Consider the following 12,970-nt stretch of genomic DNA (forward strand, 5'->3'; position numbering starts at 1 on the left):
TCATTCTTCTTCTACTTCATCACTACACTACCTAACATTACCATTTCTTGGCCGCATGTGTGTGCACTAGTCCTGTAAGCTACTGTAGCTGCTTCGGCTAGTTTCCGGTTGCGCAAGAGGATGCTCCGGTCTTTCCTTAACTCTCCTAAATGGGTGATGGAGTCTAAAAGCTGATTTTAAGGGTGATTTATTCCTGAAGGCTGCTGTTTTCGCGCGTCCACGACACAGATACTCCCAAAAGTCCTGCCGGGAAGCAGTACTTTCAGAAGTTCTTTTGCAGCAGGGGTGTCTTAGAGCTCAGCCGGCCTCAAACGTTTCCCTGGCGCCGCGCCACTCTGCATGATCGCGAGGAGGGTGAAGACGGAGATACTGCAAACGTGCCGCATATAAATGGCAACGCAGCCGCACTGCGTGAGATTTGGTTTTATATTTCACATTTCTCACAAGGGAGACTACCCATCGCAACCCCCTCACATTTAGTAGTAAGATATCCCACTGGATAGCCTGTAAAAAACCGAGCACAGCAAGAGGGTGTACTGAACTGTGAAAAAAAGAAGCAAAATAGAAACAGAGAACGGTCCACGGCGTTGGCGTGGTAGTGTGTAGGAGTGCAGAGAGGTAGATACGTGTTAAAACCTCGCTTATGCCCCCAATTTCTTTTTCACAAAATTATGAACTTTCCATCCGGTCGTTGACGTGTCTTTTCTCCTTCTGTAGCCTTTGAAATTCCGAGAAAAATAGCGGTAAGCTATAGGGAGAGACGGGTAATATACAATACGTGCAAGAGCCAACAGGGCTTGATAAAAATGGACGACCAAGAACGAAGTGCTCGGATTAAAAAGAGCGTAAGGCAGGGATGTAGCCTTTCGCCCCTTCTGTCCAATCTGAACATCCAAGAAGCAGTGATGGAAATAAAGGAAAGGTTCAGGAATTGAATTAAAATTCAAGGTGAAAGGATATCAATGATACGATTCGCTGATGACATTGCTATCCTGAGTGAAAGTGAAGAAGTACATGATCTGCTGAATGGAATGGACAGTGTAATGGGTACAGAATACGGATTGCGAGTAAATCGAAGAAAGAGAAATGTAATGAGAAGTAGCAGAAATGAGAAGAGCGAGAAGCTTAACACCACGATTGATGGTCACAAGTTAGATGAAGTTAAGGAATTCTGCTATCTAGGCAGTAAAATAACCGATGACGGACCGAGCAAGGAGAACATCGAAAGCAGACTAGCACTGGCACAATGGGCATGCCTGGCCAAGAGAAGTCTACTAGTATCAAACACAGGCCTTAATTTGAAGAAGAAATTTCTGAAAATGTACGTTTGGAGCACAGCACTGTATGGTTGTGAAACATGGGCAGTGGGAAAACTGGAACAGAAGAGAATAGAAGCATCTGAGCTGGGCGTACAGAAGAATGTTGAAAACTAGGTCGACTAATAAGGTAAGGTACGAAGAGGTTCTGCGCAGAATCGGAGAGGAAAGGAATATGTGGAAAACACTGACAAGGTGGAGGGAAAGGATAGGAAGACATTCATAAGACATGAGGGAATGACGTCTATGGTACTAGAGGGAGCTGTAGAGGATAAAGACTGTAGAGGATGACGGAGACAGGTGTACTCCAGCAAATAATTGAGGATATAGGTTGCAAGTGCTACTATGAGATAAAGAGGTCGGCACAGGAGACAAATTCGTAGCGGGCCGCATCAAACCAGTCAGAAGACTTATGACTAAAAAAAAAGGATAAGTCTTGGTAATTGTAATATTATACATTGGTTATAGAATATGTCATGTGTAAGTATATATTAACATTGCAAGTATACGGGATGAATAGTGATAGAGGGCGAGATACCACGTCGACCTTTCACAGAAATGAAAACAATCAATAAGCGGGTGTGAACTATGTTACAACAATGGAATTCAAAAGTCAGAACTTCCAGAACGGAACGCAAGAGTCATAAGAGGGCAGTGTCGTAGGACCGTTGCTATTCACAATATATATAAATGACCTTATGGATAACATCGGAAGTTCACTGAGGCTTTTTGCAGATGATGCTGTAGTATATCAAGAGGTTGTAACAAGGAAAAATTGTACTGCAATGCAGGAGGATCTGCAACGAATTGACGCATGGTGCAGGGAATGACAACTGAATCTCAATGCAGACAAGTGTAACGTGCTGCGAATACATAGAAAGAAAGATCCATTATCATTTAGCTACAATATAGGTCAGCAACTGGAAGCAGTTAATTCCATAAATTATCTGAAAGTGGGCATTAGGAGTGATTTAAAACGGAATGACCATATAAAATTAAGCGTCGGTAAAGCAGATGCCAGACTGAGATTCATTGGAAGAATCCTAAGGAAATGCAGTCCGAAAACAAAGGAAGTAGGTTACAGTACACCTGTTCGCCCACTGCTTGAATACTGCTCACCGGTGTGGGTTCCGTACGAGATAGGTTTGATAGAAGAGATAGAGAAGATCCAACGGAGAGCAGCGCGCTTCGTTACAGGATCATTTAGTAATCGCGAAAGCGTTACGGAGATGATAGATAAACTCCAGTGGAAGACTCCGCAAGAGAGACGCTCAATAGCTCGGTACGGGCTTTTGTTAAAGTTTCGAGAACATACCTTCACCGAAGAGTCAAGCAGTATATTGCTCCCTCCTACGTATATCTCACGAAGAGACCATGACGATAAAATCAGAGATTAGAGCCCACACAGAGGCATACCGACAATCCTACTTTCCACCAACAATACGAGACTGGAACAGAAGGGAGAAACGATAGATATGCTCAAGGTACCATCTGCCACACACTGTCAGGTGGCTTGCGGAGTATGGATATAGATGTAGATGTAGAACTTGTGCACTTGTGTAGAACAAATAGAAGGTAAGTACGTCTGGAGGTCCCTTTCTTACACCTCACTGTTGCAAACGCACGCTACACCGCGACACAGACAGAAATCTGAATACAGCGAACAGACACGTCAGTAACTGAACGGACGTTTCATCATTTTGAGAAAAGAAATAATGAGACGAGCGAGATTTGAACACCGATCTCCCTCTTCGCAGTCCAGTACCATGCTGTCGTAGCTATGCAAGTATGCTCCATGTTGCACGTCTACAACTTGAACTGGTCACTGTTTCTATTTTGATTTTTTTTTCACATTTCAGTACACCCTCTTCCTGTTCTCATACCTGATCCGTGTTCAGTTTTTGACGGGCATTACAGTGGGCCATCTTACAACTAAATCCGACAGGTGTGGGATGGGCAGTTTCCCTCGTCAGCAACATAGCCACAAACAATACAAATTTTCAGTAGTGTTTAGTTATTTTTCGCGCGCTGAAGACATATACTTTTTATCTGGTAAAACCTGTCGGCATACGGACAGACACAGACAGTTTCAGAGTTTCGCACTCATGTCGCCACGTAATCGTGACTTATTTAGCTTCATAATAAAAAAATGCCTTCAACAGATATTTGTTGACCGAAATATTGTAACACTTTTGCAACTTCATTATAGAGACGTGCAAACTTTTTCTGAGGAAAGCAATTTAGATGTCCGGGACAGTGTTAACGTTAATGGAAGTTGTCTTTACAATGGGAATTACCTTGCACATCAGTGAGTTACCTCTGCACATGCACAACGGCGCTTTCAACTGAAACGGCAGACGATCTCGAAAACAGCTGGAAAACACATATAAGACTGGCAGCGTCCTCAAAATGTGTAGAAAAGTTTCCTTGTAATTCTTTCAAGGGCACAATGGCTTCTTCAGAACTCGCGTTTTCTGTAACACCATTTCTAGCGGTTCTAGGCGCGCAGTCCGGAATCGCGCGGCTGCTACGGTCGCAGGTTCGAATCCTGCCTCGGGGATGGATGTGTGTGATGTCCTTAGGTTAGTTAGGTTTAAGTAGTTCTAAGTTCTAGGGGACTGATGACCACAGATATTAAGTCCCATAGTGCTCAGAGCCATTTTTTTAACACCATTGAGCTTCTGGAACTGCTTTGTGTTTGTCAGACTGCGTACCTCCTATAACGCGAATTTCTCTTTAAATGCATCCCCAACAAATCTAAATAAGTTGTATCTGTCCTTGCATTCTCTTACTATCGAGAATGTGCAGTCAGGTCCATTTAAAATGCGAGGTGTGCAATGCAATCGAAAAGTCATTCCAGGCATTCTTCTTGAGTTGACCAACATTCTTTGTAGTAATATATTAAGTCTACACAGTTTTTGTACAGGTCCATCGGAAACTGTTGCAACTGAGAGCGGAATGATGCAAGCGACTTTAGAAATGTTACTATTCGTAACACCAATTCGTTCACGTGCTTCATGCCTGCAAATTTAGCCCAAGGTGCCTTTTTAACTGCACAGCAAAGAATGCCGTCTGTCCATAGTTGTTACTTGTTGCTCTTTCTTTGCCAACTAAATCTTTAAATACTTTCTTCATGCTATTATAAAGTCGTTTCATAGCAAATTTCCAATACCCTTCGCTTATACGACTGCATAATACACTCCTGGAAATGGAAAAAAGAACACATTGACACCGGTGTGTCAGACCCACCATACTTGCTCCGGACACTGCGAGAGGGCTGTACAAGCAATGATCACACGCACGGCACAGCGGACACACCAGGAACCGCGGTGTTGGCCGTCGAATGGCGCTAGCTGCGCAGCATTTGTGCACCGCCGCCGTCAGTGTCAGCCAGTTTGCCGTGGCATACGGAGCTCCATCGCAGTCTTTAACACTGGTAGCATGCCGCGACAGCGTGGACGTGAACCGTATGTGCAGTTGACGGACTTTGAGCGAGGGCGTATAGTGGGCATGCGGGAGGCCGGGTGGACGTACCGCCGAATTGCTCAACACGTGGGGCGTGAGGTCTCCACAGTAGATCGATGTTGTCGCCAGTGGTCGGCGGAAGGTGCACGTGCCCGTCGACCTGGGACCGGACCGCAGCGACGCACGGATGCACGCCAAGACCGTAGGATCCTACGCAGTGCCGTAGGGGACCGCACCGCCACTTCCCAGCAAATTAGGGACACTGTTGCTCCTGGGGTATCGGCGAGGACCATTCGCAACCGTCTCCATGAAGCTGGGCTACGGTCCCGCACACCGTTAGGCCGTCTTCCGCACACGCCCCAACATCGTGCAGCCCGCCTCCAGTGGTATCGCGACAGGCGTGAATGGAGGGACGAATGGAGACGTGTCGTCTTCAGCGATGAGAGTCGCTTCTGCCATGGTGCCAATGATGGTCGTATGCGTGTTTGGCGCCGTGCAGGTGAGCGCCACAATCAGGACTGCATACGACCGAGGCACACAGGGCCAACACCCGGCATCATGGTGTGGGGAGCGATCTCCTACACTGGCCGTACACCACTGGTGATCGTCGAGGGGACACTGAATAGTGCACGGTACATCCAAACCGTCATCGAACCCCTCGTTCTACCATTCCTAGACCGGCAAGGGAACTTGCTGTTCCAACAGGACAATGCACGTCCGCATGTATCCCGTGCCACCCAACGTGCTCTAGAAGGTGTAAGTCAACTACCCTGGCCAGCAAGATCTCCGGATCTGTCCCCCATTGAGCATGTTTGGGACTGGATGAAGCGTCGTCTCACGCGGTCTGCACGTCCAGCACGAACGCTGGTCCAACTGAGGCGCCAGGAGGAAATGGCATGGCAAGCCGTTCCACAGGACTACATCCAGCATCTCTACGATCGTCTCCATGGGAGAATAGCAGCCTGCATTGCTGCGAAAGGTGGATATACACTGTACTAGTGCCGACATTGTGCATGCTCTGTTGCCTGTGTCTATGTGCCTGTGGTTCTGTCAGTGTGATCATGTGATGTATCTGACCCCAGGAATGTGTCAATAAAGTTTCCCCTTCCTGGGACAATGAATTCACGGTGTTCTTATTTCAATTTCCAGGAGTGTATATACTGAGAATTCTCATTCCTCAATTTTGCCATTACCATTCATCTTTAAAGGCTTGTAACGATGTATCGCCAGGCCGCCTCTTTTTGTGTATACAACCATGGGACCTGTGAACGCCCTCCATAACACGAACAAATAGCGCAAGGTAATAAAAGTGCTGACACCACGATTTTGTCGAAATAAAGAGAGTTGTGCCGACCGGAAAATGTCACAGCGCAGTTCTCAATGAAATGTCGCACTGTTGCCAGTACTTTCGAGAAGGACTGAGCAGAGCCGACACAGATCGAACCTTGACCCGCCCCTGGCTCACACACGCTGCACAAGGGAATTTAGACACACCGTTTTAGAGGAAGCACGAAATGGAACATTAAAATGCCTACGTTTTTTCTCCTGATTGGCTGCAAGGCTGATATGTTACAAAATTTCGTGAAGCGATTTGGTGATCGCGAACTCGGGCGGTCAGCCGGCAACCATCGCAAGGGCAGGGCGAATCTCGTAGGCCGTGTTGGACGGAGCTAATGAAGTTTTACATATTGCGCATATGAAGTCGAGAGTGGGTGATTCTTAATCGTAAACAAAGTTGTTCTCCGGTTTTCGTGAGAAAGTGAGATATTTAAGGAGTAATCGTTTGCTGGAGGGACCGAGGACTCCCATCGGTAGCCGACGCTGTGGCCGAGCGATTCTAGGCGCTTCAGTCGGGAACCGCGCTGTTGCTCCGGTCGCAGGTTCGAATCCTGCCTCGGGCATCGATGTGTGTGATGTCCTTAGGTTAGTTAGGTTTAAGTAGTTCTAAGTCTAGGGGACTGATCAGATGTTTAAGTCCCATAGTGCTTAGAGCCATTTGAACCATTTGAACTCACATCAGTACCTGGAGCATCAGTTAACTGAATGTTGTGTCAAATAACGACGAGGGCTTGGGGAGGCCTTGTACAAGACAAAAATTCGGCTTCTTCTAGTGGGAACTTGTAGCGTTTTTGTGTGTTTGTGTTCTCCACTTCACCTTTCGATTGTTATCCTGTTTTGTGTACGGAGATGATACTAGAAACAGGTTGGAGACCGTGTAGTGACTGTTTGCGGTACGAGGGTGGTTTGAAAAGTTCTCGGAATCACCACGAGAAGGCAGCGTTAGTGGAACGAGTTGTTCACGTGATATTCATTGGATGTTGCCTGTTAACACGTGCCACGTCAGTGCTCCTGAAAGAGAGCTGTGGCGGTGACGTAAGTCTGTTGTTCTTCCTGCGTAGTGATTTACGAAGATGAAAAAAATCGAGATTCGAGCAGTGGTTAAGTACTTCGTAAAGAAAGATATGAAATCAAAGGACATTCATGCCGATTTCCAGAATACACTGGGGGGCTCCGCTCCTTCATATTCAGCTGTTGCCAAGTGGACAAATGAATTTAAATTTGGTCGGGAGAGCTTAGCTGATAATGCGCGCAGTAGTCGGCCAAGATGTGTCACTACTCCAAAAATCATTGCAAAAGTGCACAAAATGGTCATGGAGGATAGCAGATTGAAAGTGCGTGAAATTGCTCACGCTTGCCAGATGTCGTCTGAAAGGATATATCACATTTTTAAGTGAAGAATTAGAAATGAAAAAAATTATTTCCAAGATGGGTGCCGCGACTCTTGACGCTGGATCAAATACACTTAAGAATGGACATGGCAAAATTACGCGAACTAGGGTATGAATTGTTGCCACACCCACCTTATTCACCTGATATGGCTCCGTCAGACTCCATCTCTTCCCAAAGCTGAAATTTTTTCTTGGTGGACGAAGATTCACTTCAAACGAAGAATGGATAGCCGGAGTTGACAACTATTTTGCAGACCTGGAGGAAACTCAGTTTAGAGATGGGATCAATGCACTGGAACATTGTTGGACCAATTACATTAATCTACAAGGAGACTGCATTGAAAAATAAAAAAATGTTTCAGTGATGTAAGTACTTATTTTCTATTCTGTTCTAGACGCTTCAGTCTGGAACTGCGCGACCGCTACGGTCGCAGGTTCGAATCCTGCCTTGGGCTTGGATGTGTGTGATGTCCTTAGTTTAGTTAGGTTTAAGTAGTTCTAAGTTCTTGGGGACTGATGACCTCAGATGTTAAGTCCCATAGTGCTCAGAGCCATTTGAACTTATTCTGTACCGAGAACTTTTCAAACCATCCTCGTAATTGGATGGCTACAGGGTACTGATTAGGGATTAGGAGAAGCGATTATTTTAACAGCGTGAAAGCAAGAATGGTAACCCTTGTTCAGAATGATTAGATAGTGTAACGGAGCAGAGCATTTATCCATATCCACCAACAAGCGCTTCGGAGAAGTCTACGGAGCAATACGTCGCGTAATTTGTCACGCGAACTGCACAGCCATATGAGTGATTGTATTACGGCAGCGGCCACGGTTGCGTCTTCTCCAGAATCTGCGGAAGCTCCGAGGCGATGTATGGGAATGAACGTTTCTACGGTAATGTATTTGTAGGCTTCATCTTGTTAACCTTTCGGGTGATAAAAACAGCCTTGTCACGTAAGCTTGTGGTAGTTCGTTCTTCGTAGGTGTGAAATTTACTGCTTTTGGTACTTATGTATTTGCTCAACCAATTTGTTGGTTCTGGTCGGAAGCAATGGTTACAGTCTCAAAGCGCATAATCATTCACGTAGTACATTTTAAGAATTAACATTTTTCTGTGTTATACAAAGTAATTTAGAAAAACACAGTGACAGCTGTCAAGTGAATATATTTTTTGTGCCGCTATTTCCGATCTATCATGTCATTATCATTAGACTACAATACTTCACCTTTTCATATCTACGCTGATCAGCCAAATCATCACTTCCACGATATTGGATGCCACCTGGTTGTGTTACCGGCACTAACATTGTAATAGAAGTATGTAAGCGTAGCAGTCACGGACGGGGATCACCCTAGCGAAGATATGGGCTGCGATTGGGGAAATCCATAGAGACAAGCAGCTTTCACGAAGGGCAGGTTATTATTACGCAAACTCTGTGAACGAGTATCTCGAATTCGGCGAAGCTTGTCGAATGTTCACGTGCTAACGCCGTGAGCATCTGCAGAAAGAGGTAGGACAGTGAAATGATCACTAGGTACTAAATGGTCCGATGTCCACGACTATTTACGGGACGTGGGGTTCGGAGGCTTGTGTGCTCTGTAAAGTATAAAAGATGGAGATCTGTGGTATCTCTGCCGAAAAAACACAACCCTGGTGCTCGCGCAAGCGTTTCGGAGCACACTGTTCGTCGTACGTTGTTCAACATGGAGCTTCGCAACAGGCCGCCCCTACGTGTTCACATGTTGACACAGTGACATCGTCAATTATGATTTGCAGTGGGCACAGGAGCACAGAGATTCGACCGTGGATCAATGTAAACGGGTGAAATGCATTTTTGCTACACTAGGTCGATAATTGTCTCCAAAAACGCCGTCATCGAGGTGAAAGGCGGCTCGAAACGTGCAGCGTGCCATGATGGGAATAGTATTATGCTATGGGAGACATCCTCCTGCACTTGCGAAGGACCTGTGGCAGTAATCGAAGTCACACCGACAGCTACGAACCACCTGCATCTCTCGATGCTTAATGTCTTCCCTGACGGTGATGTCATCTTCCGGAAGTATAGTTGTCCGTGTCTCGGAGCCAGCGGGCTTGAGAAGCATTATAGTCAGCTCCGCGACCAAATTAGCCTTATGCAAATCCTGTGGAACCCGTTTGGGTCTCTGTTGGGAGCCACCACCGCGTACGCCCATCAGTGGCCCGTTGTTTACGCGAATTATATGAACTATGCGTAGACATCTAATACCACGTACCTCCACAAACCTACGAACTAACTGTCGGTTCCCTGATGTGCTGAATCAGTGACTCATTTCGTTCCAAAGACGGACAAGCAAGTTATTAAGCAGGTGGCCACATTTGTTTTGGCTCATGAGTGTACATTGCTAAACAGCTATCACGGAACGTGGAATCTTATCCCAGTTACAGGCTGACTATCTAACGGATGACCGTTATTGTCAGTTCTCTTTTATAGAACATATACAGATACATTTTATTGATTAACGTAAAAATAAAGTGAAATTCTAGGCACAGGAAGAATTTAATTGCTTACGAGGAGCATCTGATGTTATTAGGCCAAAGCGGCAAAGAAACTGGTATAGACATGCATATTCAAATGCACAGATATCCAGATAGGCAGAATACGGCCCTGCGGTCGGCAACGCCGGTGTCCGGCGCAGTTGTTAGATCGATTACTTCTGCTACAATGGTAGGTTATCAAGATATAAGTGAGTTTGAAACGCACGAGGGATGGGACACAGCATATCCGAGGTAGCGATGAAGTGGGGATTTTCCAGTACGACCATTTCACGAGTGTACCGTGAATATCAGGAACCTGGTGAAACATCAAACCTCCGACACTGTTTTGGCTGGGAAAAGATCCTGCAAGAACGGGACCAACGACGACTGAAGGGAACCGTTCAACGTGACAGAAGCTCAACCCTTCCGCAAGCTACAGCAGATTTCGGCGCTGGGCCATCAACAAGTTTCAGTGTGCGAATCATTCGAAGAAACATCATCGATTTGGGCTTTCAGAGCCAAAGGCCGATTCGTGTGCCCTTGATGACTGTACGACACAAAGCTTTACACATCGCCTGCGCCCGTCAACACTCACACTACACTGTTGATGACTGGAAACATGTTGCCCGATCGAACGAGTCCCGTTTCAGATTGTATCAAGAGGATGGAGGTGTACGGGTATGGAGACAACCTCATGAATCCATGGATCCTGCATGTCAGCAGGGGATTGTTCAAGTTGGTGGAGGCTCGGTAATGGTGTGGGGCGTGTGCAGTTGGAGTGATGGGACCCCTGATACGTCTAGATACGACTCCGACAGGTGACACGTACGTAAGCCTCCTGTCTGATCACCTGCATCCATTCATGTTCATTGTGCATTGGGCAATTCCAGCAGGAGAATGCGACACCCCACATGTCCATAATTGCTACAGTTTATGAGTTGAAACACTTCCGCTGGGCACGAAACTGCCCAGACATGAACATTATTACCGAGCGAGGTGGCGCAGTGGTTACACACTGGACTCGCATTCGGAAGGACGACGGTTCAATCCCGCGTCCGGCCATCCTGATTTAGGTTTTCCGTGATTTCCCTACATCACTCCAGGCAAATGCCTTCCCCGTGCTTCCCTAATCCGATGAGACCGATAACCACGCTGTCTGGTCTCCTTCCCCAAACCAACCAACCATGAACATTATTGAGCATATCTGGGATGGCTTGCAACTTGCTTTTCAGAAGAATCTCCACCGCCGCGTAACTTTTGTGGATTTATGGACAGCCCTGTAGGATTCATGGTGTCAATTCCCTCCAGCACTACTTCAGATATTAGTCGAGTCAATGCGACGTCGTGTTGCGACACTTCTGCGTGCTCGCGGGGTCCTACTCGATACAAGGCAAGTGTACCAGTTTCTTTGGCTCGTCAGTGAAAAACAAATAAAAATTAATTTATATGACTACTTTATATGAATAGTTCACTACTTTTGCTCGAAAAATGACTAAAATAATGTTTGTTGTGAAAACTTTAAAGTAGTAAAGAATAATGGGTGAAGTATTTTGTAATTTCTATAAATGCAATAGGGCAAAGGTCGAGGTGGGCAATTTGAAAAACATAAGTATTTTTCATCCCCACTGGTCCCCTACCCGAACTGGTGTTCCGTCTCTAGCCCGCATCTTGTGGTCGTGCGGTAGCGTTCTCGCTTCCCACGCCCGGGTTCCCGGGTTCGATTCCCGGCGGAGTCAGGGATTTTCTCTGCCTCGTGATGGCTGGGTGTTGTGTGCTGTCCTTAGGTTAGTTAGGTTTAAGTAGTTCTAAGTTCTAGGGGACTGATGACCTAAGGTGTTAAGTCCCATAGTGCTCAGAGCCATTTGAACCATTTGTTCCGTCTCTAATAGCCTCATTGCCGAAAAACTCTATTCTTCCATATTCCAGTTTATGGGGCGCCGCTATCCAATATACGCAGGACGTTGTTTCATCGCATCGCTGACAGAAAGGAGGAAGCGGAAGTCGACAGGTTTTGCTAGACACGAGCACAACTTCAGATTGAGGAAGGAACCCAGCCGTGCCCTGTATTTGTCTTATGCGATTTGGAGTAACCACGCAAATTCCAAACCTGGATGTCCGGAAGGGGATTTGAACTGTCCTCCTCCCGAATGGAAATCTAACCGCTATATCACCTCGCTCGGAGGCATGTGTGTTACGTTGGCTACATCAATAGTGAAAGATGGGGGAATCATAGCTGCAATAATGGAGAAATATGTGTTTAAGGTCCCGGCAATCGATGGTGTGATGAAAATGACATCCGATCTTTCTAAAATATATTTTAACTAGCTTAGCGCCCGCTGCTTCGCTCGCGTTTGCTTAGTAATTCCATCAAAAATAATTTGATAAATATATATTAATCCTACTGAAAAAGTAATGTATTAAAGAACCGTTTCTATGCAATTTTGACAAAGTCAATCTGCCGTGATGCCTGTTAAGTAGCTTTGTTTGATTTAGTACACAAATTGCAACACTTTCTAAACTTTTCACGCTAATTACGGCTTCTAAAACGTGGTCTGTTCCGAATATACTTCTGACCAAAACACGACTGTGACAGCTTGAGCTGCGCGGAGCGGCCCCGCGGCTTGAGGCGCCGTGTCACGGATTGCGAGACCCCTCCCACCGGAGATTCGAGTCCTCCCTCGGTCATGGGTGTGTCTGTTGTTCTTAGAATAAGTTAGTTTAAGTAGTGTGTAGCTCTAGGGGCTGATGACCTCACCAGTTGGTCCCTTAGGAATTGACACGTACCGGCCTCTGTGGCCGAGCGGTTTAAGAGCTTCAGTCCGGAACCGCGCTGCTGCTACGGTTATAGGTTCGAATCCTTCCTCGGGCATGAATGTGTGTGATGTCCTTAGGTTAGTTAGGTTTAAGTAGTTCTAAGTCTAGGGGACGGATGACCTCAGATGTTAAGT

The sequence above is a fragment of the Schistocerca americana genome, chromosome 1 (assembly GCF_021461395.2).
Source record: "Schistocerca americana isolate TAMUIC-IGC-003095 chromosome 1, iqSchAmer2.1, whole genome shotgun sequence".
In the NCBI taxonomy this organism is placed as follows: Eukaryota; Metazoa; Arthropoda; class Insecta; order Orthoptera; family Acrididae; genus Schistocerca; species Schistocerca americana.